Source organism: Vipera ursinii (assembly GCF_947247035.1).
Source record: "Vipera ursinii genome assembly, chromosome: 1".
Classification (NCBI taxonomy): domain Eukaryota; kingdom Metazoa; phylum Chordata; class Lepidosauria; order Squamata; family Viperidae; genus Vipera; species Vipera ursinii.
The window spans coordinates 332,280,818-332,306,994 of record NC_139512.1 but is presented as its reverse complement, the minus strand read 5'-3'; the positions used below and the strand labels follow the sequence as shown (position 1 = coordinate 332,306,994).

At 38.9% G+C, this 26,177-nt stretch overlaps 1 protein-coding gene across 3 annotated transcripts in view; it reads left to right on the top strand.

Moving 5' to 3' along the window:
- The first annotated feature begins 3,240 nt into the window (after positions 1-3,240).
- The window catches only part of NCOA1 (nuclear receptor coactivator 1), a 304,315-nt gene continuing 281,378 nt past the window's right edge, over positions 3,241-26,177 (top strand). For 2 of the 3 annotated variants that reach the window (XM_083348415.1, XM_083348414.1), the window contains exon 1: positions 3,242-3,617. The gene's annotated coding sequence lies outside the window, so the exon portion shown is untranslated. Of the gene's footprint in view, positions 3,618-26,177 lie in introns of all 3 variants that reach the window. The other variant, XM_083348417.1, reaches the window with a different exon arrangement.

Below are 26,177 nucleotides of genomic sequence, written 5' to 3'. Positions count from 1 at the left end.
TTACTAGGGAGAAAGTACACATTCTGTTTGCCCTTCACTTCTATGGGCCACCTGGTTGAGAAAGTGATGTTATCTTTCACCTACTCCTAACCCGTCACAAATGCTTTCCTTATTTGTGATTTTCTTTTTTCCATCCTAAGCCATCTTAAGACCTTCTAAATAATGAGCAGTGCTTCCTTTCAATCTAGTGACAAACCAAGCTCCAACTGGCTACACAACCTGATATGCCCTCTACCCTTTATTGGCTGGTTGCCGTCCTTAATGGCCATTTCACAACAGGCTACTTTGTTATTATGGTCTATGGTGGTTGGTAGCTGCCATGTTTAATAAACTTGTAGTTGATTCAACAATAGCCAATGAGCTTTCTTTGCCTTGTTTTTCATTGCCTCTAGAAACCCATTCCCCTGTCCACAGCACTCTTATAGAGTTTCTTTCTCTTTCTTCCCTTCAATCTTGCTACATAGGATTGGAATGAAGTTACAAAATTCAACTGAATGCTACTTTGCTTCTATGAAGCTGAACCATCAGTTTTTCCTTGTTACAACGTTCATATGGATCTATAGTGGACTCTAGAAATAAAGGGACAAACTGTTCCTGTCCTTTGATTACAATAGCATCAGAGTAACAAAGGTACAATAAGAAGAAAAAGGGGACAAGCAGGAGAGAAGTAGTAGAGGAATAACCAATCAGGTTCTGGAGTGACTACAGGTAGTCCTCGACTTACAACAGTTTGTTTAGTGACCATTCGAAGTTACAATGGCATTTTTAAAAAGTGACTTATGACCATTTTTCACACTTATGACAGTTGTAGCATCCCCCATGGTAATGTGATTTACATTTAGATGTTTGACAACTGATTCACATTTATGACAGTTGCAGTGTCCCAGGGTCATGTGACCCCCTTTTGTGACATTCTGATAAGCAAAGTCAATGGGGAAACCAGAATCATTTAACAACTGTGTTACTAATTTAACAACTGCAGTGATTCACTTAACAAAACTGTTACTAATTTAATAACTGTAGTGATTCACTTAACAAATGTGGCAAGAAAAGTCGTAAAATGGGGCAAACTCACTTAACAAATTTCTCACTTAACAACATAAATTTTGGGCTCAATTGTGGTCATAAGTTGAGGAATACCTTTATAGTTCCAACCAAGCACAAATTTGACCTGGTTGCCAAATTGGACTCCATTTAGTCAGTTTTAGGCACAGAAGGAGACAAGCAGTTTAGGATGCAAACCTGAATTATCCCAAGTTAACCAAATGTCTGTGCTGTCCCATACCTCCCCATATTCCTCCCATTTAAGTTACTTTAGAGACTATCTAAACCAGAAAAGTGGTCTGTGGTGACTGCAGAACGAAAAGATAAGAAAAAAGTTCCCACAACACAGGATGTGTGAGTGGCCCTGAAGATGTCATTTGCTTTAAGTAGAAATTCTGAAATGATTTGTTATCAGAGGCAGATTTTGTCCAATTTAAATAGTGCCTTCAGAATAATATTCCTCATTGGGAAGATAAGGATTAAATTCGGGTTTCCTCCAATGTCTACAGGTCAAAGGACATAACAGGGAGCTGCCTTTAACCACTGGAGTTGCATTCCAAAAACTATTAGGTTTACACAGAATTGACACAAATGATATTTATTCCAATTACATGTCCATTTAAATTTAATATGACTCACCAGTTAGGGAGTTAATATTTTAAAACAACTGCATTTTTGTCACATTAAAGATAGCTTGAAAATTTTGGAGAACTCCAGGACTGAATTCAAGCTTTATAGCCCATTTATAAACATGCAGAAAACATGTATTTATCTACTAAGTTTTTATGTGGCTTACTAAAGTGGAACATATAACCTTAACAGTAATTTTTTCTACAGTTCGACTGATACACTACAATCACCTTATAAGAAAAGACAGGAACAACCACTCAGATCCAAAGCCAAATCTTGATGGCTTTACAAAAAGCCCAATAGGCTGAGGCATTTCATCGGAGCTGTTCCTAACTGTAGCCAAATAATAGATATAAGGCCATTCACAGATAAACCCGTCAAGGCATTAACCTTCTGCGTTTCACTAAGCACATTGGCGAGTAATGCTGGGCTACATTACAGCCAGAGTGCTCCTCTGCTTCATGTATAAATAGCACAAACCTTTGCACATTTAGTAAAAAATTAAGCTGTACTAACTTCATTGAGGCGTTCTTCTTTCAAAGACTCCTGGTAAGATGCAACATGCATTTAACATATGGGACTTACTTCTAAGTAAACACGTGCATAATTATTCGGCTTCGGTTTTTACTTGCACGATTTGCTTTTTTGAAGAACGGCGCTGCCAATGCATTTTCTCTTAAGGCTGCCAGGTTTCCCGCGAACCCCAACCGCAGCTATTTCAAGACCAGCAAGAGCTTTTCGTGAAGAAATTAGACAGGTGAAGGAAATACCCCCCCCGCCCCCGTCAGTTTTGGCGAAACCTTTCCTCTGTTCAGTCTTTACTGGAGAGGCCATTTTATTTTGCAATATAAACATGGAAACTGCTTAATACCTAACACGCAAAAGCACGTTAAAAAGACCGTCTGGAGCCTGCTCGGGGACGGGGTGGGTGGGTGAGGGGGAGAAATGCGTAGCCCGGGGGTCGGCAACCTCGGCTCTTTTATGACTCGTGGACTTCAACTCCCAGAATTCCTGAGCCAGCTATGCTGGCTCAGGAATTCTGGGAGTTGAAGTCCACGAGTCATAAAAGAGCCGAGGTTGCCGACCCCTGGCGTAGCCCAACAGGCCACTTCTGGAGGGGACCAGGTTGGGGCAGGCTGGCAGACGGAGGCGGCTGGCGAACGAAGCGCTAGAGCGCGGTCTGGAAAGCGCACCCATGCCCTGCCTACGCTCCCCGTCGACGCCTCTGCTGCAAGCGCGGTGCGGCGGCTGAACGCCCGCAGCAGGGCCACCTAGGGAGCCGAGCCCTCCGTGGAGGGGGGAGTGGAAGAGGTTAGGGGGCGGCAGCGGCGCTCTTTCGGTCCCCCCCCCCTCCGGCTCTCGCTCCGCGCTCCCTCCGGCCACCCCTCGTAGCTCTCCCCGGCTGCCGTGCCCAAGATGGCGGCTGCAGCGCGCGGCTAAGACGGGGAAGGGGCACAAAATCGCGGCGGCCTCCATTTCTCCCACTCCCCTTTTCTCTCTCTCTCTCCGCACCCCCGACGCGGCAGCGCTTACTCGGCCGCTGGGTCCCGCCTCCCGCTCCTCCCCGTCCCCACCCGAGCCAGCCAGCCAGAGCCGAGGAGGAGCAGCCGGAGGAGCCACCGGAGAGGGAAAGTTGCAGCCAGGGGGCCCCGGGTGCCCAGGAGCCCACAGCGGGAGCCGGGGCCCCAGCAGCAGCAGCAGCAGCGCCAACGCCACCGGCCCCGCAGGAGCTGGGCTCCGACGCCTCGGCCAGCCGCTCCTCCTCCTCCTCCTCCTTTTCACGCCGCCCCCAGCGGCCTTGGCCCGGCCTGAGGGAGACGGTAAAGAAGCAGGCAGGCAGGCAGGCCGGTCGGGGGCGAAGGCGGCTGTCAACGCGTCCGTCCGTCCGCCCCACGGAGGCGACCGCAGGAGAGCCGCCGGGGCAGCTGTCAGGGGGAAAGAAGGTGGGGTTCCAAGCTGGGGTCGATCTCTGATTTGGGGGAGGGGGGGGCTGCCGAGGAAGGGGCGGGGCGCAGAGGCGTGCAGAGAGCGTCTGCAAAACGGGGCGAAGGCGAAGGAGTGCGATTTGGGCGGGAGGAGGGAGAAGGGGTAGATGCAAAGAAGGGGGCGCGGTGCAGGTGGCCTTGGGCAAAGGTGGGGTGCAGCGGCCCCATTTGGGCTGCGAAGAGCTGCAGCCCCCCCCCCCGAAGAGTGACTAGGGGAGGGAGGGGTTTGGAGGTTGGGGAGGGGGCAAGGAAGGGGGCGTGGCGCCTAAGTGGCTATGGACTGGTGGCAAAAGGGAATTATATAATTGTGCGTGTGAAGGGCGAGGGGGGCAGCAATGCGAGCGGCCGAGAGGAGACGAGGGTTGGAAGGGAAAGGGGAGGAGGCAAGCAGGAGGAGGGGGGTCCGGGAAGTAATGTGGATCTAAGGGATAGAAGGGGGATCTGAGCGTGGTAAGTTAAGTGGGTGCTCGGAATCGAATCTGTGACGAGGAGGCAGGGTTGTTCCTGCAGGAAAAAAAGCGTTTTGGCTTAAGATTTAAGGGCAAAAAGCAGCTTGGATAGTAGAAAGGGGGTTGCTTGGTTCCTTTTATTTATAGTTGGATACCGTTGGGAGAATTTACTGGTGTAAAAAATTCCACTCTGCCGATGAACCCTTCTTCCAAGGTGCTGCCTATGTAGTGAAAATCTGAATTACAGAAAAGACTAGGAAGCCTTCACATTTTCCATCCTTGTTGGTCCCTAAGATTATCATTGTAGGATAAGCTTGCTGGAAGGATCCCCTAAGGCAGGGGTGTCAAACTCAATTTCATTGAGGGCCACATCAGCATTGCGGTTGCCCTCAGGGGGCCGGGTGGGTATGGCCAGGGTGGGCGTGGCCTACTGGGTGGGCGTGGCCAGAGTGCGTATGGCCTACTGGGTGGGCATGGCCAGCTCTACATTGTTCGCATCAAGGGTGCCTATGGGGGCCTGGGCAGGAGTGGGACAGATCTGAGGGTCTCTGGTGGAAAGAAGGTCTCTAGGCCAGGGCCAAGGCAGTGGGTGCCGTTCCCTCACTGTTTCCAGGATGGCTTCGCGGGCCACATGAAACCACTTCGTGGGCCGGATCCGGCCCCCGGGCCTTGTGTTTGACATGTCTGCCCTAAGGTCTAAAGCAGCGTTTCCCAACCTTAGGAACTTGAAGATGCATGGACTTCAACTCCCAGAATTCTGGGAGTTGAAGTCCACGCATCTTCAAGTTCCTAAGGTTGGGAAACGCTGGTCTAAAGAAAGTGCTAGAAACCTCTGCAGGTTGGAAGCATAGTATCTTGAATATATGTAGAAGTCAATGAATACTTTCCTGTGTAGGATAATTGTGTGGGAGGAGGTCACTTGAGAAAATGAGGTGTGAAGTTCAGAAAGAGTTTGAGGTGATCATCAAACTTGGTAAGATTTGGTGTATAACAAGCTTTCTTTTTGTATCTTGGGTTTCAAGAAGAATAGGAAGCAGTGTTGAAAGTGACTTATCCCCACCACAAATTAGCAGTGGTGGTGGTACAATCTGGCCTTGAAACAGGAAGGTTTTGCTTTCCTACTGGCAAATCACGGAAAGGAACTTCAATTTAGTGAGTAGAGTTTTTCATTGCCTTTCCTTTTGGGTGACCCTAGCACTCCATGATAGCAGAGGTGGTTGCTTTGAGAAGTCATTTGCTTCTCTCCAGTAAATGTAGCAGGCAGATAGGGCTACCGATTTATAAAGAATTGTATGCTGAACTAGTGGATTCCTTTACTAGGTGGGGGAGAATTGGATTAGATGATCTCCAAGATCCTTTCCACCTTCGCATTCTATGATTAATCACGAGCAACTTTAACTATATGTCTGTATGCTGACCGATGCTGCTTTCAATTTGTATCCTTTCACATTCCATTCCACTGCTTTTTAAAATAAGGGATAGAGGAGAGTGATTTGCTTCACAATGGCTCCCCACCCCCTCCGCCTACAGTACATGTCAGGCTCTTAAATGACAACCTATTTGTGCATTTCTTGTTTTAAGAAAATGCAAATGCTAACAGTTGCTATCCAGTTTAATAGAAGAAGAATAAAGTTGCATCCTTGTTGTTCTTTGTATGATTTGATCCTCCATTATGATTATCCTGCTTTGATACTTGGAGTGGGGGGATGGCATACTTCACAAAGAAAATTGGAATGGTGACAGTTATATAGTCACAGGGAAGTTTAGTCCAAAGCTGTGTTTCTCAACCTCAACAGTTTTAATATGTGTAAAGCTTGTCTGGGGGAATTCTGGGATTTGAAGTCTACATATTTTTTTTGCTGAGTTGAGAAACACTGCTTTAGACTGTAAAGTTCCCTGTCATTTTGTGACTTTCATCGTGGAGAATAAAAGTGCTTGTTTCTTTTAAGTGGAAAAAAATTGATGTTGCCCATTGTTATCTTCTAAAATTAATTTATTTATACCCCATGTCTGTAAACTATTGGTGCTTAATTACTGTTTACATGCTCCTATTTCAGAGGGCTTTGGGAAAAGAAAGTAATGAACTTCAACTATTCTGCTTGATAGAAATTGAGATGGTAAAGAGATATCAAATAGCTTTTGTAGTAATTTGGGTTTGAGATCTTAATTTTGGAGGGTAAGGGAATTATAAACAAAGATTTTGTGATGATGGGGGACATCTGATAGTATTAACATGACTATCTGGAAATCATGGTCTATTTCTGATTGTTAACTGGTTTGGTTTCATGTAAAAGTTTTTTCAACTGACCTTTTCCCACTTTTGAGCTATCATATGAACATTGAATATGTTTATAGTTATTATAGTTCAATGTGTTATACCTGAAGCATGATATTACTAGTTTGTGTTACATTTATATTCCTGAATTACTTGTTTATAATATATAATCTAGTTTCTAAGTGCAGGCCCATAACCTTCTATCTAAGTTACCTGACAGTTTTTAAGCTCATACCTTAAAAAGTGTAAAAATGAGGGGAAATTGAACTATTCAAACATTCCGTTTAACACAGAAACCGTGATTGAAAGGTGACTTCCTTCCGCTGTGGGTTGGAGGAAATGAACCTTGCCGTGGGAGGTTCTTAGAACTTTCTCATCATTCTCCCCATTACTGTATATTCTGATGATTTTACCAAATTCATGCTGAAAAACAAGGAAGTGTTCTATGAAGTAAAGTGTGATGAGTTTAAAAAGATACTTATTTCTTGATTTCAGCCATGGAATAGGACATGCTAATTATTAGAACCTTTATATGCTATTCTCTTGCTTGCTCTATTTTCTTTAGAAGAGGGGGTTACAAAATACAAATGTAGGAAAAAGAAGATTATATTGGATTCAATATTGAATTGGAATATCTAGGCCAGTGGTTCTCAACCTTGACAACTTTAAGATGTGTGGACAACTCCCAGAATTCCCCATTGAGCATGATCTAAATTGATACCATCTTAAACTTCTTCAATCTGTAACCTATTTTTCAGTTCAAATTACCATCTTCATAGCTTAACATGGTCAACATTACAAAACATTAAAAAGTTTTTTTTATTTAATTAAAATTAATGCTAACAGCTGAAGTAAGAAATACAGATAAGACAAATGGAGATAGGCTTAGCATGAACACAGCTAATTTGATTTCAGTGAATTGAGACTAGTTGCATTTTTTGTGGTTTGTTCGCTTTTAAAATAGCATGTATCTTAACTATTGTGGATTAATTTTATGTATAAACAATGCCTCTGTGGCTAATTCAGTATTAACATGATTTATGAGCCTAGCCTAGAGGTGAGTTCAAACAAAAAGATAGGGAAAGGAAAAGAGACTTGTACATAGATTTCTATTGAGATGTATATATCATTTTAAATGAATCTTAAAACTTTTAAACTATTTAAACATTTCATCTTCAAATACCTCAACAATGATTGAAGTAGCTTGGTTTGAATTTAGAACAGTTTCGAATTTAAAAGATTTTGTACAATATGACCTGCAGACTTTTGTAACTCGCTCCTGTATTCATAACTGGATTCATAGATCTTGCCAAATCATACTACAGTTGGGTTGGTCTGAGCTCAGCCATTGTGATTTATTGACTGTGATTTAAATCAAACCAGTTTAGTCAACTGATTATAGTTAAAAATACATGGCTTAGCATGAATTGTCTCCATGTATGATCAGCTGATAGCAGTCTCAGGAGCTATTCAGTTTGACTCTGAAAATGGATCTGGAATAGGCATGTTCTGGGGTGGGAGATAGCACGGAAAAGGCAAGTACTTCAGTCAGGTACAGACTAAGAGAAAGCAAAGCACTGGCGAGATGGAGGAGAGGGTGAGTGGGCTGGATGATATGCTGTGGTTGAATTAATGGTGATGGCAGCAAGGCAAAGGAAGGCTGGAGAAATGAAGGTGCAATGGATCCTTTATGACGGAAGCTGGTAAGTAGAAGGAAGATGGAGAGAGGGTTGGGTGAATATGCACTGGCTAAGGAAAGGAAGTTGGAGAAGAGGGGTGGTTGAATAGGTAAGTATGGGTTGTTGGCAGCCAAGTGATTGATTTGAGTAAGGTTTACAGTGAGGGAAAAAAGTATTTGATCCCCTGCTGATTTTGTATGATTGCCCACTGACAAAGAAATTGTCAGTCTATAATTTTAATGGTAGGTTTATTTTAACAGTGAGAATGTGAGAGTGATAGGTAGACTAGAAGACTTTGCACACTTGAACCATAGTAGGTCAAAGCAGATGTGAGGGGAAGGAGAATGCTGAAAGATCAGCAGATGGACTGGCCAAGAGGAGGAAGAGAGGGAATCATAGGGCATGCCAGCCTTGCCTTACTCGCCAGTAAGAATTTTTTTTCTCATCTAAAACCCAGAACAACCAAAGTGATCCAGATTTTGATTTGGCTGGATTGTGTCCCACTGAGGATGATGACGATGATAAGTTGGAAGGGACCTTGGAGGTTATCTAGTCCAACCCCCTGCTCAGGCAAGAAACCCTATACCATTTCGGACAAATGGCTGTCTAGTCTTTTCTTAAAAACTTCCAGTGTTGAAGCATTCACCGCTTCTATTAATATTTCAGAAATTTTTATTCCTTGCACAGAGTAAACTGTGTTTTCCATTTCATGCATGCTTTTAATACCAACTATATTTTGGTCACATTCTACTTTTTGCATGCTTGAAAAAATATTATTAAAAGTGACATCCTTAACAAAAATAACTTCAGAGACTACTAATAATGGAATTTACAGTTATTTAAGCCAGTTGTTAACTGAGTTCTGTAGAAATTTGATCAGATGTAGCGTCTCCCTTGCCTTCAATTCAAAGCAATTAAGGTTTAATTAACAAATCGGTATATTTTAGATAGTTTGGTTAATTTTTTTGTTCGCAATTCTTTTGTGGCAAACAGATCAATATTCATAAGTGTGACATATTTAGAGTTTGTTATGCAAAGTACCGTAAGTTACTGAAATAACAGTTTTGATTATTTAAAATGTGTACATTTCCCCACATTTTGGGGATGATTATAAGTGTTCAGCAATATTATTTTCAAGGATCATTATATTTAAAACTGTATAAATATATTGTGTGGGGCTGACTGGGCTGTGAGAACACTGCCACTGTATTGGCAACTTCTAGTCTCCCCATCTTAGAATTTTCCACTTTTTGTAATTTTATAATGTTTTACATTTAAAAACATTTTTTAAAAATGCAATCTTAAAATTATTTGTTTTTTAATGTTTTTTTATATTGATCAAATTGTATGTCACCACCCTCTATGAGGGAGATGGGTGACTAAGAAGATAGATAGACAGACAGACAGATTGATTGATTGATTTGAGTAAGGTTTACAGTGAGGGGAAAAAGTATTTGATCCCCTGCTGATTTTGTATGTTTGCCCACTGACAAAGAAATTGTCAGTCTATAATTTTAATGGTAGGTTTATTTTAACAGTGAGAAACAGAATAATAACAAAAAAATCCAGAAAAATGCATTTCAAAAAAGTTATAAATTGATTTGCATTTTAATGAGTGAAATAAGTACTTGATTTCCTAACAGTCAGCAAGATTTCTGGCTCCCAGGTGTCTTATATAGGTAATGAGCTGAGACTAGGAGCACTCTCTTAAAGGGAGTGCCCCTAATCTCATCTTGTTACCTATATAAAAGACATCTGTCCACAGAAGCAATCAGTCAATCAGATTCCAAACTCCACCATGGCCAAGACCAAAGAGCTGTCCAAGGATGTCAGGGACAAGATTGTAGACCTACACAAGGCTGGAATGTGCTACAAGACTATCGCCAAGCAACTTGGTGAGAAGGTGACAACAGTTGGTGCAATTGTTTGCAAATGGAAGAAACACAAAATAACTGCCAATCTCCCTCCGTCTGGGGCTATATGCAAGATCTCACCTCATGGAGTTTCAGTGATCATGAGTGAACCCAGAACTACACAGGAGGATCTTGTCAATGATCTCAAGGCAGGTGGGATCATAGCAACCAAGAAAACGGTAACACACTATGCCGTGAAGAACTGAAATCCTGCAGTGCCCGCAAGGTCCCCCTGCTCAAAAAGCACATGTACAGGCCCATCTGAAATGTGCTAATGAACATCTGAATGATTCAGAAGAGAACTGGGTGAAAGTATTGTGGTCAGATGAGACCAAAATCAAGCTCTTTGGCATCAAATCAACTCGCTGTGTTTGGAGGAGGAGAAATGCTGCTTATAACCCCAAGAACATTCCCATCATCAAACGGGGTGCTTTCAGGGTATTTTTCTGCTAAGGGGACAGGACAACTTCACCACATCAAAGGGACGATGGATGGTGCCATGCACCATCAAATCTTGGGTGAGAACCTCCTTCCCTCAGCCAAGGCATTGAAAATGGGTCGTGGATGGGTATTCCAGCATGGCAATGACCCAAAACACATGGTTGGGGCAACAAAGAAGTGGCTCAAGAAGAAGCACATTAAGGTTCTGGAGTGGCCTAGCCAGTCTCCAGACTTTAATCCCATGGAAAATCTGTGGAGGGAGTGAAAGTTTGAGTTGCCAAACGTCAGCCTCAAAACCTTAATGACTTGGAGAGGATCTGCAAAGAGGAGTGGGACAAAATCCCTCGTGACGTGTTCAAACCTGGTGGCCAACTACAAGAAACCTCTGACCTCTGTGATTGCTAATAAGGGTTTTGCCACCAAGTACTAAGTCATGTTTTGCAAAGGGGTCAAATACTTATTTCACTCATTAAAATGCAAATCAATTTATAACATTTTTGAAATGCGTTTTTCTGGATTTTTTTGTTGTTATTCTGTCTCACTGTTAAATAAACCTACCATTACAATTATAGACTGATCAAACATTCAAAATCAGCAGGGGATCAAATATCTTTTTCCCTCATTGTAATATTATATTCCCAAAATGAGTTTTAAGTCAAATACATACAAGAATTGGAAATAGGAAAATAGTATTTCTGATTTTTAACTTTCCTGAGTCTATTAAACTTGCAAAACTTAGACAATGCTGTTAAAAACTAAGGCAAATATATGTGTCCCAGGATAATGTTGTAGGATCCAATCTGAGTTGATCACCAGGGCCATAGGTTTAGTCTTCCGAGCTTTCGCACTCATTCTGGAGCCCATCCTCAGGGAACTTCTCTCACCATTCTGAGCCATCCTAGTGAGAGAAAAGTTCTGTGAGGATGGGCTCCAGAATGAGTCCAAAAGCTCAGAAGACTAAACTTCTGGTCCCAGTGACCAACCTAGATTGGATCCTGCAACAATGCTGTTATTTTTAAAAAATAAAGCTAGCACTCTTCAGTGGGTTTTGAATGTCATGTTATAAAAATAAATTGCAAATATTTTGTAAACAACTTACATTAAAATAATTACAAAAGTAAAATTTGGGATATAATTTTGTTAATTATTTTATTTTTAGACAGTTAAGGCTACTCTGATGTTTGTTGCCTCGTAGTAATTGAGAAATAGAAATGTCTAAATGTATTTTTTGGATTTTTTTCATAGTTGCATGATTATACATAAATTCATTGTTGCAATCAGTTTGCCTAGTTTTTGAGATAGATAGAAATTGCATCTCTTTTTTATAAATCTTATAGTTTGAGTAAGTCTCATTGACCAGTTTCAAGAATAATGTCAGTAAGTTTTAGTAAAATTTTGGTGGAGATGTGTAGGTTATTATTTTTTTCTCTTCATCATATCGAGTTTTGTTGCACCTCCAGAGCTATAAGATCTTGCTTACTTCATAAATTTTCCAGAACTGTAATCTGCATAATGAAATAAAGTTTGAATGCAGCTTCTATGTTAAAAGAATTCTGGGTAAGAATGCAGTTTTGAGTTGAAACTAGTTAACATTTCCATTAACCAAGAGTGACCTGTGCATTATCAGGCTGCCAGTCTTTTTAGCTCCGCTTCAATGCAAAACAAAAATAAATGTTCTTGCTTTTTTAGATTCAGAAGTGAATGCTGTTTTCACCATTTCAGAATGTTGTGGTAGAGACGTCTTGCATTGCATGCCAAATTATTTTGTAAGACTGGCTTTACAGTACTTCAGGAGTGACATCTTTGTAAAGCTTGGTAATTTGAAGACCATGCTTGCATAAATGTGTTTGAAATGAAGTGGATTTTTTTTGATAAAACTTGAAAGAATGCATTAAAGTGCTCTCATTTTGATATAGGAGCCACATCAAACATTGAAACAACTTCCTGTTCAGAAAACACTTGCATGTAAAGAAAAGAAAGTGGTCTATGGTTTGCATGACTGTATAGTGAGTGTTACTTTCTTAGAGTGGTTAGAATGGAAATTTATCATTGCACTTAGTGAAAGTGCAGCTTTCTTCTATTTCCAGAAAAAATGGCTTTAAAACCTGTCAGGAAATTATCCAGATGTCTCTTATTGTATGAATAATAATGAAATTGAAGCTTCTTGGTGGTTTTTATGTACAAGAAAAGCAAGATTGTGAGGGGAAAAATCCCATAAAAATGACAAAACTCAGTTGTTATATTTCAGAATAAATACTTTCTATACTTTCTATACTTTACTTCATATGTAAGGATATTCTTTTCCTTTATTTGATGCTGGATTGGACAAGAATTCCATCTGGAGTTCTCTTCACAGTTCTTTCCTCCCTAATAATCTTTCCTCCCTAATAATCCCCTTCTATTTTCCTTCAAGTTTTCGGCAGAGGGTAGATGAGTGGCAAGATGGGTGATCAAAGCCCCTCCCCTTTGTACATACATGCAATTCAAATGCATATACAAAAAAGTTGGCCCTTGGATTGCATTGCCATGAAAACCATTACATCTGTTTTGAGCCCTTTCTTCCCAATGAATACCACTGCATCCTTCCCAATTGTAAATTAGCATTCCATGACATTGAGTCCTCAGAAGTCTGTTTTGAATTCCTCAGTATTTTTCTAAATCTTTTAAAAGCAAAGAAGGTGGATAATGCATCTTGGATACATAAAGTCTATCATTCACTTTAGAACTACAGGGAATGCTTACATCTACATAATTTTAGTCCTTATTACAATGGAGGAATATTTTGATTTAAACTAATTTGCCTTGCCTCAATGTTTTATTGAGTTCTATGACTTATTTATGAGTTTAAACGAGACATGTCAAACACAAGGCCCGCAGGCCGGATGCGACCCTGCATGTGGTTCCGGCCCGGGGACCTGCTCTGAAAAGAGTGAAGGACTGGCCCGCTGCACCTCGGTTCGGCGCAGGCCAACCGGGCACTGATCTACAACCTGGTTGCATCCATCAAAGCCAGAACGCGCTCAGCGTTAAATCCACAGGGCAGCCCACCTCCTTGCGTGCGCATGCGAGCAGAGTCCGGTGTCCCTGCTGGCTGTCTTGTCACACAGGCTGACTTCATCCAGGACCTGGGTGCTGGTCGTCTCCTGTGTGCACACTCGGGCCGGGCAGAGGTGGCAAGGCAACTCCTTGCTGATTCCAGTCATTCTTAGGCTGAGCGCATTCTGACTTTGATGGATGCAACCAGGTTGTAGATCAGTGCCACCATCCCAACCCCCCAGCACCTCCAGCCTTGCAGCCACGAGACATCCCTTTCAACGGGACCGCCCCCACCCACCCACATGGTATAGGAATGGCCAGCAGCAGCATATTAGTGCTGGCAGTCCCTCCCCCTCCCATCACCCCTTCCTGAGTGCGGGGGAAGGAAAGAGATGAGAAGGCGAAGGAAGGGAGGGAGGAAGGAAGGGAGGGTGGGGAAATGGAGGAAGGAAGGAAAGAACGGAGGGAGGAAGGAAGGAAGGAAGAATGGGAGGGGGGCAAGGAAAGGGGGAAGGAAGGAATGGAGAGTGGGAGAGAAGAAGGAAGGAACAGAGGATGGGAGGGAGGGTGGGAGGGACCATGTCCCGGCACTCACCTTGGTCCCATCCTCCTCTGCCGGAGACCCTCAGATCTGCCCCAGTCCTACTCAGGATCCCCTGAAGCAAGTGATGTTGTGCTGGCCATGCCCACCCAGCACGCCACACCCACCCTGTAGGCCACACCCATCCCAGCCACATCCACCCGGCCCCCCAAGGGCAACCACAATGTTGATGTGGCCCTCAATGAAATTGAGTTTGACACCCCTGGTTTAAACCAAATCTTGTATTTTGTCCTAACATAGGATATTAGGGCTAGTTTGGGGTAGTGGTTAAGGCACCAACCTAGAAACCAAGAATCTGAGTTCTAGTCCTGTTTAGGCATGAAGCTAGCTGGTTATCTTGGGCTAGTCACTGTCTCTCAGTCCTAGGAAGGACGCAATGGCAAACTGCTTCTGAAATACCTTGTCAAGAAAACTACAGGACTTCTACAGACAATCTTTGAGAATCGGGTACCATTGAATGGAGAAAAAAAATCCCCAGTAATTTAATCAGTTTGATTTCTATGCACTCCGCCTTGTGATACCCACGTATATAGGCATCATTCTTGTAGTTGGAAGGTTGTGCTAGCAATGCAGAAATCACGGAACACTCTCAGTCCTATATGCAACCCAAGTTCTCTAGCTAATAACTAACACAATGCAAGATAGTAATGATTTTTTAAAAATAATAATAAATTTGGAAGGGACCTTGGAGGTCATCTAGTCCAACCCCCTGCTCATGCAGGAAACCCTATACCATTTTGGACAAATGGCTGTCCAGTCTCTTCTTAAAAACTTCCAGTGTTGGAGCATTCACAGCTTCTGGAGGCAGGTTGTTCCACTGGTTAATTGTTCTGTCAGGAAGTTTGAAAAACATTTAAAATTATAAGAGTTGTGTTCTAATACTTAGGGGAAGGGAATCCCTGCTTTATGTAATGTTATTGTTTAATTTAGGCTTGGTAGTCCAATAATTCTTAATCCTTTTAATTATCATTACAGAGAATTCAACTATCTCGAATATAGCAGAGAATGCTGAAAAAAATGGTCAAGTTCTTATTTCTAATCTAATAAATTGAGAATGTGTCAAACAATATAACTCACACTTTTTCTTAGCTCCTTATCATGAAGTTCCTTAGAAGAAATAAAAATGATTTCGCAATACTCAAATTTCTTATTGTTTATGGTTAATTGAAGCAGTTTATTTAAGGTTACCAGTGAGCCATGTGCATGATCCTAGTATGTACTGTTTTCAGTGATGAATTTTGTCCTTAGGTCCATCTGAAGAGGAAGCTTAATCCATGGGCTTCCTATAAACTAGAATAGGTTCTTAGTTTCTTTAGATCTGGATTGATTTAAACTAGCCTTGGGGATACAATTTTCTTCTTCTTCTCCCCTCCATGATTACAATAAATACACTCTTGTGACTACTTGGAAGTAAATTCTACTGAGTACAGTTGGACATATTATGATATAGAGAGTATTAACTGGGGTTTTAATTGTATTTTAATTGTAATTGGGGTTTTTAGTTCAAGGTTAGTGTAATCATTTTAATTGTTTTTAATTTTTGTAACTTGTGTATTGTTTTTAAAAAACCTTGTGAACCGCCCTGAGTCCAACGGGAGAAGGGTGGTATATAAGTCTAATAAATAAATAATAATAAATAAATAAATATATAGATGTATTGTATTTAAACTCAGTAAAATTGACCAGAATATATGGGATTTTTAAAATTCATATTTTTTCCCTATTTTACTCTCTGTTTATTGTATACTATAGGTAGGTGATGGACTACAACAGCTCTTGGGATTATAGATTTTTGTTCCAAGTATCAGAATCAATTATCTCCAAAAGTTAGGTATTGATTTAAAAGGCTTATCTAGCTTAATCTCTTTGATTAGATAAAATATTTCTGCAGGCAACAGATAGAAATATTCCTAATATTATAAATTAGACAATAATTATATTAAGCAAGGAATCACTGTTCTCTCCACAAGAATTTAATTATGTCTTTCTTCATCCTACATTTTCTGATTTTAAGAACTCTATTTGTCAGTCAGTAGCAATCTTATGAGAGAATTGCCTCTTTGGATGCTTTCCAGGAATGCAGAATGGCAGTTATTACCCTGCTAATCATAAGATCTGAGGGGGGAACACAAACAGATTATCTTCTTTTTACTGAGGAAAGTAGTGTAGCACTGTTGCAAGGGGGTGACGTACTTTCACAAATGAAGAAAAACTTCAAACCTAGGACTGTTTTGCTTCTGAATCTCAAACTAGGTAGGGTCTTTTTGAGCTAACTCCAGAATCTAATGAACCTCTGATTCATGTAATGTATGTGTGTTAGCAGAGTGTTATCTGGAGATATTAAGGACACTTTCCAGTCAGGATGGTACTTCAAACATGGCTGACTACTGCTTCATGTTGTATAGAGAATAAAGAGTCAGTCTTGTTTTGATTTGTTTATTTTTTATACCACATGTTTGAAGATACATATAGCAGAAAACAAATAGACATGCTGAGTATGTTTCACTTCCTTGATATCAGATTGGTATAGGACAGCATAAACAGAAGTAGTGTCCTTATGGAAATATTCTTTCATCCAAAATATACTTACGATCTCTTGAGTCCAACCAGCTATTGTTTTAATGTGTTGTATTTTTCTAACAGAATACAAGGTTTACTACAAATAGGTATAAATTCATTTTCAGAATTACATGTGAACCGAATGTAATTATGAGAATTGGTATGGGTGTACAGTAGTAGTCTTAAATATCATAGAAATGATACATAAACGTTATAGCCTGTCCCAAACCCTGGGGTCTGCCATTTCATTCAACTTTTAAGTCAAAGACATTAGCTTAAAATGTGGATATGAACATTACTCTATAGATAAATCTTCCTTTAATAATAATGAGGTTTTGATTATATCCTGAAATTGAACGAACACCAAAAAATAGATGTTTTGGAAGAGACACACAACCATGAACCAGAAGAAACTATTAGATTTTGCACATATGTAAAGCTTGCTAATACTTGTTGAACAGGCTCGACAACTACAAACGTCAGAAGCCAATGTCCATGTATATTTTCTGTCGTATTCTATATTCCATTCCCTTGCTTTCTGTCACAGATTGAAGTGTTGACTTTCAAACTTTTCAGATTTGGAATTCAGTTTTAATCCTAAACTAAAAGATATTCCCATTTTTAACTATCACCTCAGTATATTTAAGTATGATCTCGTTTTTTGAAGTTTCCTTTTTTCCTTTATCAACAAGCTGAGCATGGGGTTGCCTGGCATTAATTAAAAACCAATGGCTTGGGTGTGATGCTTAGACAAAGTAAGTTTCTTTGCCTTTCTATTGAAAACATCACCTAGGCTGCATATTTTGTAAAGCCTTTTCAACCTTTCACTTTGATGCTAAAATAAACTTCTCATGTTCATAGGAAGCATGATAAGGACAAGGTAGCTTTATTTAATTTTCCGTACTTAGATCATTTGCCAAAGATAAGCTTTATAGAAGTTCCATATATGCAGGTAGTAGATGTGATTGATTTTCTCAAGAATGTACAAAAATGTTTAAATGTATAAATTAAGATTCTTCTTTCTTACTGCATATTTTTTTCTTACTACCATTTTTATGAGTTGATTCTTGCCTTTCTTGTTCTTCTAAAAGTATTTTTAAATATAATAATTTTATCCTTTGCTCACTTTATAAAAACAATTTGCCTAATGTACACTTTGTCTGCATGGTGGTTCTTTCTGGGCAGAATACAATATTAAATATATTGTGTACAATTTAAACATATAATAAAACCTCAAAGAGAATAAAATATATTGTGTATAAATATAAATATATGCTATCATTAAGTTCACAGTTCAAAAGTATCTATAATTTCAGATATTTTCATTCTATGATAATCTTTTATTTATCAATTATTTATTCAGTACACATATTCCAGTTTTCAATTTTTTTACTCTCTCTAGTATGCTAATTTTCATTTCAAGAGCTAATTTAACAGATAATGTTATCAGAAAAATCATGGACATTGATATTTTTGAGCGTCTTATAAATTGTTAAAAATAACATTCTATTTTAAAATATATTTAATATATACCCAATAAACTTACCAACACTTTCAAAATTCTCATATCACTAATGTTTATGAAATTTCTAAAATTTGACAATCTGTTTTAAGAAATCAGTATGATGGACCACAAAAACCCAAGCTAGGTTTTCTTTTAAAGCATACTGTATTTTTAATTTGATAGAAGAAAAATTATTAAATACATAGGAAATAATCATAGTGTGTTAAGTTTATGATTATGTAATGTTGATTGGTTTGTTATCTTGAGCCTATCCATTTTTTAAAAGTTTATGATTACATAATGTTAATTGGTTTGTTATCTTGAGCCTATCTATTTTTAAAAAGTGTGGCCCCTTGTCCACCCTGATTTATTAGTAGTAACATTACCCTTATCATTGCAGTGATATGCTTTCAATTTAAAGAGTCTTTGGAGAAAATAAGTATGAGCTATGGAACTGATCAAACAAAACAAACAAAAAAGCCACTATTCCTAAACTTTGTACATAAAATAAATGATTTAGAATTTTAGTTCAGCCAAAGCAATTTTATCAGTAGAGAATGGATCCGTATCATGACAAGAATGCTTGAATTTGTTTATAGAGTGGAGTACTTTCAAACAGTAGCTATTTATGTACTGTAGTTATATGGAAAATTTTGTATATATGCTATAACTGAATTGTATTATAAATCTTAAGAGAGAAAATGTCTAAGTCTTGAAAACATAATGAAACGATTACTAACTAGGAGAGTGCTGGGATTTCTGGTAATCTAGGAAAAGAACAAGATGTCTGCTTCAGATTTTGACTGAATAGACTCATCTTCAAGTCTGTCTAACCTCAGCATGAATATGCCCTGGTAACTACTATTCTGTGTCATGTTCACATGACAATTGCTTTTATCTCATCTCCAAGTCTTAGTTGAACCAGCTTAAAGTAATACTTAGGTCTTCCATTTGTAAAGCAACATTTTTTCTCTTCTTGTGACATGCCTTTTGTCATAATTATGATTTGACATAATTCACTGATGTGATTAAAGATACAGTTAGGGATTGGAATCAGACTAGCTGCCTTCAGCCACTGGACACTACCATTTTGGCTTTGGTAGAAAAATAGAAAATGCTTTTGAAAGAGTACTACACCTTAGTTTGAAGAATATTTATTTTTATTTATTTAATTTAATAGAGCTAACACTTTCTTATGAGAGCACTGGACCTATGCTACACAAAAGGGAAAAAGCAAAATGTTCTGCTAGCTGCTTCTGCTAACAAGAAGTTTAGTTTCCTGTATTTTTACTGGTTTTATTATGTTGGTGGGAGTTACTATTTTTGCCTGTTGACTCCATGCCTGTCAACAGGCTGCTTCAAGTTGCTACCTCCACAGGGGCAGATCTGGACTTGCTGCTGGCACTGCTATTTCATTTCAGCATTAATCAAGGATAAAGCTAACTCATTATAGGTAGTCCTTGACATAGGACTGTAATAGAGCCTGCCATTATGGTTGTCTGTCATGCTTGTTGTAAAAAGGGATCAGTCACATAACTGATCCAATTTTATTACCTTTTTGTGAAGGTCTTTAAGCAAACACCACAGTCATTAAGTGAACACCATGGTCATTAAAGCAAAGCAATGTTTCGCTGTGGGTGCAGTTTTGCCAAAAACTTGAAGTAAGTGCCAGTTTTCAGCAAAACCTTTGTAACACATGGTCATGTGACTACGGAATACTGCAAACAGCTATAAATACCGCTATGTTGTTGATCGCTTGAAGTTCGGTCATGTAGAGGGGTCCCCAACCATTAGCACTTAAAATCCATGTTGTAAATCCCCTTTTTCAGGTCCATCGTAACTTCAAACCGTTGCTAAATGGATAGTCATAAGTTCAGGACTGCCTATATTAAGTATTCCCTCCTACTTCATCGTGCACTGTACTCTTCACCAGCAACCATGGGTTTAGTTGTACATGGGTTTAGTGTTCTTTCAGAAGAGCACTAGATCCATGTTCAGAAATAATGCAGCTGCCATTACATTTCTTGTTAACTTGATGGGTTATGAAATACACCATTCAAAGCATCTTTTTTATTTTTCCAATCCTGCCCGGCCTCACAGTAGGGGAATTGATCACTGGTTGTTTTCCTGTTAGCAAGTGACACCTAGTGGGAGGAGAAACTAACCTGGGGCATTCATCAATCACTTTGTTTCACGTTAAATAGTAAGGAAAATCAGCCTTATTACTGTGCCAAATTGACTCAGCAATTGAGGCAGGAGATTTTATGGCAGATTACTTTTCATTGTTGTTTTCTCAAGACTGATAAATTTAAAATGGCCACATTTATTTTATGTATTTATTAAACATTTATACCGCCCATCTTGCTGAAGTGACTCACACTTTGTCCAAGGTCTGTTCTTCTGCATTTAAAGCATCACTTTAAAAATAGGATCTTGAATTGATGGATATACGTATGTGCAATATTTATTATGTTTGCTTAATAATTTAGGATTTTTTTAAAAAAAAGTTGACTCCTATTAATGGGACTAAGTATTATTCAGAACTCAAGGGACGTGGTGGCTCAGTGGGTTAGGACACTGAGCCTGTTGTTCAGAAGGTTGGCAGTTTGGCGGGTCGAATCCCGAGTGCCACGTAACAGAGTGAGCGCCTGTTACTCGTCCCAGCTTCTGCCAACCTAGCAGTTCGAAAGCACGTAAAAATGCAAGTAGAAAAATAGGGAGCACTACGGTGGAAAGGTAACAGCGCTTCGTGCGCCTTTGGCGTCTAGTCATGCCGGCCACATGACCACGGAGACGTCCTCGGACAAACGCTGGTTTTTTGGCTTTGAAACGGAGATTAGCACCGGCCCCTAGAGTCGGAAACGACTAGCACACGTGCGGGAGAACCTTTATTATTCAGAATTTTATTTTTAGCACTATAACTTCTGACAGGTTGTTGATCTTTTTATGTAGTTTTTCAGAGGTTGTATTGACAAATGTTTGCTAGAAACATTAATATATTGAAAATAATCTTGCAAAATAAAATTCAACTAGTGAACAAGAAATTGTGCTGACAAGTTATGCATGAAAATATTCTACTTTGATTAGGATTTTAATATGTTTTTCAGTTTTTTATCTGAATTCATAAAAGTTGTGTTAATTTTATTTTTGATTTTAAGTTTGCAAAATAGTGAGTTTATTCATTCAGCTGATACCAACTTTTAAAAGCTAATTTTTACTAATTTATTCTCCCCTCCCCCAAGCCACTTGCACTTTATCCTCACGGATAGTTTTTCCAGTGTATATGGTAAATTAGCAAATTGTCTAATTCCAGTTCTTTATCTCTCAGTTTAGTTTAACTATGCATACTTTAAATCAGAGGTGGCGAACTGTGACCCCCTTTATGACTTATGGACTTCAAGTCCCAGAATTCCTAAGCCAATCCTGGGAGTTGAAGTCCATAAGTCATAAAAGGGCCATAGTTCCCCATCCCTGTTTTAAATAGTCAGAGTAATTAACCAAGAATATTCAGAGTCCCAGTGGGTTGGAAGGTAGATAGGTGGTAGGAAGAAAGGTAACATTACAGTATTAAATGAATGTTTCCTGGTAAAGTCACACACTATTAATTTTTTATACTGAAATCTCAAGTAAACATTATTGTTCAAATTACATGTCTTGTTAAATTTCTACTGTTGTAATTAGATTCCAGAGATATATGATGAACATTGATCAATTTGTCTCATTTTTCTGCATGATGATTAGCAATTGTTGCAGTGTTAAAGGAGGAAATGCAAATGCACTTTGGGATGGGAATGTAGTCAAGATATTTTATCAGTTTCCAATGTAATCTCACATTAGGTACACGTAGGATTTCCCTCTGGAGAAAAAGCAGGCTGGAAAACTTTCACTAGTCTGTTGATATCACATTAAACATCCACTTAATATTTGGCCTTACTTAGTTACATAACAGTTTATAAATGTTTATTCAGAAGTCATACATATTAAATCCTGGTACATATTAACATAACATACTGCTCTTTAATTCTGATTTTGTTTAATTTTTCCTTTGAATAATGAATATTAAAAGCATGCCTGATTAAATTTATATATTTATTATTACAAAAAAGATTGCAAAAAAGAGCAGTTAAGAGATTTCCAGCAACTGAATGACCTTGCTCTCTTAATTCTGCTGTCATTCTGTGATGGGGAGCTTGGTTGTTCAATTGTGTTTTAGTGGGTGGTTTCAAATCCAGCTATTCTAAATGTTTCCTTAAAGATGAATTTTAATAGAAGATAGAAAACTATCAATGGGAAGAATCTGAGGACATGCTAAGGCAGGGGTCCTCAAACTTGGCCCTTTGATGACTTGTGGACTTCAACTCCCAGAATTCCTTAGCCAGGCACACTGGCTGAGGAATTCTGGAGTTGAAGTCCACAAGTCATCAAAGGGCCAAGTTTGAGGATCCCTGTGCTAAGGCATTTATAGTCATATGATTGTTTCAATTTCTGCTTCAAATTCTGGGGCAGTAGATGGCTGAAAGCCAGTTTGGTGATGCAGTTAAGACACCAGATGAGAAACTAGGAGACTGAGTTCTAATCTCATCTTAAGCACAAAGCCAGTTGGGTGACCTTGGGCCTGCAGTCTCAGCCCTAGGACTGACAAAATGATTCCTGAAATTGTTGCCAAGAAAACTGCACAAAATAATCCAGGTAATTGCCAGGAGTCAACATTGACTTGAAAGTGCGCACACATATGCATACATACACATATAATCTATATATGGGGCTGGTTAAAGCTAAGAGGAAAAGACATAGCCACATATAGCTATGTCTTTTCCTCTTGGCTGCACCCAATTTCATCTTAGCTTTAAGAGATTCCAATAACCCTATAGTCCAGTGTTTCTCAACCTTGGCAACTTTAACATGGGTGGACTTCTGGGAGTTGAAGTCCATCCATTTTAAAATTGCTGAGGTTGAGAAACACTGCTATACTTGGTCAACTGCAAGTATCTGGAAACAGTGCTGATAAATGATTAGGCAAAGGACTAAGACTATATATCTTTCAAAAATATTTGAAAGATTTAATATGACAGCTATAATATTAACCTGAATTATTCTTATATCAGGGAAAAGGGCTGCATTTACCATCATTTGATAAAATTTACAGCTTTCTCCTCATAGGTTCAAGACAAGAAAAGATAGAGAATCTATTTGATAACCTATTTAGTGATTTGCAATAAATAGCTGAGTGTTTTCAACAGAGTGATTTAACCATAGCCATAACAAAAACTATTTTTTTTAAAATTAGGAATAGGAATGAAGAAGAGTTAAATTGGGGTAGTGAATAGAGAGCTAATATGGATTACAATATATTTTTTGAGCAGAGGTAGGTCATATTCTAATGTTTGTAGCTGTGTCTTTCTTTTACACCTAGTTCTAGGCAGTGCACCTTGGGGATTTTAAGTAGATTGCACAATCTTAAATTTAGCACATGGTTGTTTATAGACTTAAACTCTATTATAAGCTTTGTAAGCTTCCTACATGTATGGATAATTCAGAGGTTGAGATTCAAGTGAAGAATCTAATACATAAGCATTACATCCACTATAAATGAGAGATTGAAGCCTAAACTTAATCAATCAATCAAAATATAGGAAATAGCCTTATCTTGGGGAACATCCTTCTAAGGAATTAAATAGCACCTATTAAGAACTTCATCATTAAGAAGGAAGCAAAGTACTAATAAAAACTAGGCTATTTTTTATCTCACCCTGTTGGAATTTTAGAAAAAATAAAAAAGAATTGCTTTGTTGCATTTTTGCTAGTGCTGGGGATGGTATTGTATCCAAAATTATTCTTTCTTGCTACTGTAGTCCTGTGGCAACTACTTCAAACAATAAACCCATTCTTTGTTGAGGACAACTAATTGTAACACTTGACCCTCCCTGAAGCAATTTTAGTTGCCCCTGGAATTCTGAACAACTATTAATCTAATTTAATTGAGATTTCTGTAATGTATATTTAGTTCTTAAATTATGTCATCTAAATCCAGAAATTGAAATAAGTGAAGAGTAAGTTACCATTCATTAGAAGGTATTAAAGATTGTGTGCACACAAACAGATATATTTGTGTCAATAGTGCATTCCTCTATTGATAGTGACTTATTCAAGGAAATGTTTAATTTGGCTATGGATCCCATCAATAAAATGAAAACTGTAGTGACCACAAAACATTTTACAAACATAACATTAATTGCTGATTATGATAGACCAGTTTGGTTCTTATTAAATGTCTTATTAATGTACCTTTTCTCCCATTCATCTTGGAAAAATATAAAAATATGAAATCAAGATATCTTAACTTTACAGTGACTTGTGCTGGATACATTAATTTGGGGGATTTCGTACTGAAGGATGGTGATAATGTGGGAGGGGCGGAAGGAAGATTTAAACCTTGGTTCTGTCAATCTGGAGTGAGCACTCTCTTATGTTACAATCCTCCAGGCGATTTAGGTGATTAAACTTGATCTACTTCTTACTACTCATGAATGTGTCTTTAAATTTTTTGTATGCTGTAAAATTTTAAACATTTAAATATAATTACACCTTAATAGATCTAAAGAGCTAGTTTGATATAGTGGTTGAGGCATCAGGCTAGAAGTGAGTTCTAGTCTAGACACAAAGTCAGTTGGGTGTAGGAAATGACCAGGCAAAGCCTGAGAACAAAGTCAAATGCATCATTGGTCTGGAGTTCCTACAGTTTTGAAAGGGACCTAAATCCAGCCTCTTTGAAGTCTGTTGATTCTTATCTGGTGTCAATTTGCCTTGACCGTTAGTAGATCAGATTCTGATGTATAGATTGCATGGAATAAACTCACATTGCTTTTGAACTCTCTCTTGGTTCTTGGTTTCTTGTGCCTGACATCAGGTGACCTTGAGCCAGTCAATCTCTCTTAGCCCTAGGAAGGAAGCAGTGACAAACCACTTCTGGCAAAACCTTGCCAAGAAAATTGCAGGTGCTTGCCCATGTAGACTCCAAGAATGGGACACAATTGAATGGAAGGGGGAAAAAAGATAGATCTAAATAACAGGAGAAGATTGCAATTATTGGTGAGATACAAGAAAACTTTTTGGCTTAGTCAAATGGTAGGCATAACTACCCAACATTTCCACACATCCCTAAATCTATGTTTTTATTATCAAAGTTATGTTCCGTCCATCTTGTGGTTTGAGGTGACTGAGCAGCTCACAGTAAGATAAAGTACCAAACGTCCAAACAATTATAAAAAAGCAGATTAAAGTTAAACAATGTTCACTTATTCAGCAAGTGTAAGAAGTTTTTGCTCCAATATACAGAAGAAGCAAAACTAACAAAAAGCAACAGCAAATAAAATATTTTGCTGTTTTCCAAGAGATAAAAAAAAATCAAGGGGAAATACTGCTTAAGCTCCTAAAGGCAAAATGAAAGAAGGAAAGGTGTGAAGAGCCTAGAGCAGGGGTAGGCAACCTGTCTCTTTTATGACTCATGGACTTCAACTCCAGCTGGCTCAGGAATTCTGGGAGTTGAAGTCCATGAGTCATAAAAGAGACGAGGTTGCCTACCCCTGGCCTAGAGAAACTGAATCCCAGCTACTGTACTGCTGAGTCACGATAACAAATGGAATGCAGTGTTTAATGACTCCCTGAGCATTTTGCACTTTGTATCTTAAAAGGTGAAGGAATTTTAGCAAGCTATGTTATCTGGTGAGATTTCCTGCAGTTTTGTATTTAAAAAGCAGCTAGTTTATTTTGATAGGGGTTGGAGATTATAAGTAGGTACTTTGCAAGAAATTAGGCATGAAGAAAACATTTGAATCTGTTGATGCAAGTAAATGGTGTAGAAGTGGCGATAGGGCATATGTTTATGGGTCAACTTAAAAATTTTAATAAGGAACAAAACATGCACATGGTAGCACATATTTCAAATTATAGAGAGGTGCATTTCCATCAAATACATTCTCATATGCAGTGCAGAATTAGTTGCTACTCTTGTCTTTCTGGTGTCTTTACTATTTCCTGTCCTTGGAGACTTATTATATAGAG